We start from the raw sequence: 3,501 nt of genomic DNA, 5'->3' as shown, positions 1-3,501 counted from the left end.
CTACCTTTTAACTCGTATTATAAACACTGCAAAATGACTCTATATTCGCTTTAATGATTGTTCTTAGAAAATAATTTTTGGGTGGTGGCTTTTTGAGAGAGAGAGAGAGAGAGAGAGAGAGAGAGAGAGAGAGAGAGAGAGAGAGAGAGAGAGAGAGAGAGAGAGAGAGAGAGAGAGAGAGAGAGAGAGAGAGAGAGAGAAATCAAAATTGAATTTGAAATTGCAAATAGAACGTAACAGGTATGCAGTGGCTTTCTGATTGAGACATGACTCGTGAGAGTTTGTTGGTTTTAGGGGGGTTGATTTCTTATTAGAGATGACATATTTCCCTCCCAAAAACTTCTAACTAGTTTTTGAGGAACTTATGGGAATAAATGTTATCTTAAAATTTCTTGCTAAATTTTCTCTTTTAAATTTTATGAGAACATTTGTGAAGGACTTTTTGTGACGAAATAATTATATCACAATTTTTTTCACCATTTTTATTCATTCACAATTCATCATTTATACATTTTTTCTTGGCTAAATATATTGCAATTAATGAGATTTACTTCCTTCACTCGCTTCCTTTCCTAAATTGCATTTTTTAGTAGTGTAAAATTTTCCAATATCCCATCATTTGCGGTTGCTTTAGGATTGTAAGTGATCTAACCTGATCAGAATGGATCGTCACGACAGCTGGTCTGGCTTGATGAACAAGGTGGGGGGTACCTGCAAGGTTCTCCGATGCTAAAGTCAGAAGCTATCATAGAGAGTGAGGGTCTAAGGAGTAAAGAATGAATATCTGACCCTCTAGTGAAAGAGGGTATTTATAGCCCCCAACGCTGGGCCAAGGTTTCCGAATTGGGCCAAATCCAACTGGAGGCCCACGTGCTAGGAAACTGCCAGAACACCCTCTGCTAGGGCTGAGTCAGCAGGTGATCCACGTTTTGGGAAGAGTGTGGCGTAGGATTCAGAGGAGGTTGACCGGATCCTTCGCTGAAGCGTTACGTGGTTTTGACAGGTTCGTAACGGATGCAAAGGAAATGGGCCCAAACGTATTTGGGCCTGCTCGGCTGGGGAGAAGAGTTGGGCCTGCTCGGCCCAGTCCAGAACAGGAGCCCCCCAAGTCGTTGGTCCCGAGGGAGTGACGACTTTCGCTAAGGGATAGCCGAGCATATGTCTGAACGAGCGTTTGTGGCTAGTCAAGGTCTCCTCGGGGGATGGACGCCTGGCTCGCGGGGAGCGGAGTTGCCGTGGAGAGGAGTCGAGGACGCAGTGGGTTTGAGGTCGCACGGATCTTCCGGGGAGGTGGACATGCTTTAGTTGCTCTTTTTTTTATCTTTCAATTTGCGTTGTCAGACTTTGGGTGACAAGTGGCGACTATCTGGAGTGTCATCATTACTCCGCCGCTTTTTGGGTCAGACATTGTCGCGCCTTTTGGGTTTCCCAAGGCAATTTATGGCATCTCTTGCGTTTCCTCATGGTGGAGCCGCCTTTTGGGAGAATAATGATTGCGCCTCTTCAGCATCCTAGGCTATTGAGGTGTCCTTTCGTTTTCCTCCTCTATATAAAGAGTGAGGAGGCCACTCATTATTCACTTAGCTCATAAAACTCTCTCAAGATTCGCCCAAGAACTTCGCCTTTTCTCTCGCGTTCCCCTTCTGCTTCCTTGATCCAAGTAAGTATTTTTGGCTCTTTCTTTGTATTTTATTCGTAGATGCTTTGAATATGCCGAGCGCGCGAGAAATAACGCATGTTTTGTATGAGTACGATGAGCGTAGGTTAGCGTTGATGAGGAAAATGGTTGTGTAAGTCGAGTATGTTGTGAGTGTGGCGACCATCTTAGGAGAGTGATACATGAATCGCACGAGGAGCCAATGTGTGAGACGACCAGTATAGGAGAGTGATCTATGAATCTCCCGAGGAGCGGATGTGTGAGACGACCAGGTTAAGGTAGTGGTTTTAAGGAGGAAGTCGACCCCTATGTGGGTTTCTCGTAGCCTATTTAAGATCGTTGTTGAACTCTAGTCGGCCATTTTACTCGTCGTCCGCTTTCCTCGCCCTTTCACTTGGCTTGCGGTGGAAGGGTGGATTTGACCCGTCGAATTCACTGTTTCCTCTGCTTTTCAGGTAAATGGCCGACGACGCCCAGTACGATGATGTCCTCGACATATCTGACGAAGAGGAAGCGATGGGTTAGCCTCAAGAGGAGCAAATCCCAGTGGTGGAGACCGCTCCGAGGAAGTTCGAGGATCGGGTGGCAGTGGCGCCTATGAGCATCGCTTCACGTTTTACGATGCACCCCAAGGAAGCTTTTAATGTGGTCGAAGATCTTGAGCCGGGCGCGGAGCCTTCCTGGGGTGCCTTCGCCACGAAATCTCATCAAAGGATCTGTTCGGCTTTCCCGGGTCCTCGATTCGCCATGTATGAGTTCGTGTTTAAGAAGGTCGGCATGAGGCTCCCCTTTACTCACCTACAGCGGAGTGTTTTTAGATGGTTGCAGTTGTGCCCGTCTCAGCTTCACCCTAACGCTTTTGCTTTCCTAAGGGCCTTCGAGATCGTGTGTGATTTCTTGGAGGTGGAGGCCACCCTTCCCCTCTTCTTTAGGGTTTTTCATCTTCAGAGGCTTGGTGACGCGGACGGCAAGTTCAGCTGGGTTTCTTTCAAGCAGCCGAAGAAGATGTTCGCCATCTATCAGGACTCCGTTAAGCATTTTAAGAGTCGTTACTTTGTGGTTAAGCCCTATACCTCCGATGTCGAGGATCATCTGTTCGAGACGATTGAGTATGTCAAGGACGGGGTGAAGGTGGTAGGATCGTCTGCTCGGTTTCCTCTGGAATGGCAGTATCAGCATTTCGAGAAGGGGATAGACGCTTATATTTTCATGGATGAGGATATGAACGAGCGGGATTTGACGAGCTACAAGAGGTTCGTCTCTTTTGTCGACGGGTTCAGGCCGGTGACGTGCACGCTGCCTAACGGGGATATTCTGCTTGGGGATGACAGGGAGCCTCAGATTGAGACTCGTCATATCAATGTTAAGGCTATCCTTGAGTGCGAGAGTGTCGGGGACGCCATGATTTTGCTCGGTGAGACATTTCTTGACTGCTTAACTTGCGCTCATTTTTGTTGCTAACTCTCTCCTTTTTTGCAGGGCAAATGGCTGATTTGCACGACAAAGTTGTGAAGATGAGGGCGAAGAACAAGGCGGCTGCCAAAGTGGCTGTGAAGAGGACTCGTGTCGAAGAGATTAAGGCTGCTGCTGTGGCCGCTACTGGTGGTAGCTCCCCCTCCTCGGCCGGAACAACGTCGGGTGGCTGTCCGGTTGAGAAGAAGCAAAGAACTGAAGGGGTTTCGGAGGTCCGTCCCCTCATCAATGACAACCCTACTGATGATGATATTGTGCTGCCCCCTTGTACTTTGCACCAGGGACTTTTCTCGAGGAAGAACCTTCTTCTCGAGCGAGAAGAGGTGAAGCATATCATCAAGCGGGACAGGGTGTCCCGGGGGAATGACTTG

The sequence above is a fragment of the Vicia villosa genome, unplaced genomic scaffold, assembly GCF_029867415.1.
Source record: "Vicia villosa cultivar HV-30 ecotype Madison, WI unplaced genomic scaffold, Vvil1.0 ctg.002106F_1_1, whole genome shotgun sequence".
NCBI classification, from domain to species: domain Eukaryota; kingdom Viridiplantae; phylum Streptophyta; class Magnoliopsida; order Fabales; family Fabaceae; genus Vicia; species Vicia villosa.
Note: the sequence above shows the minus strand (reverse complement) of the source record.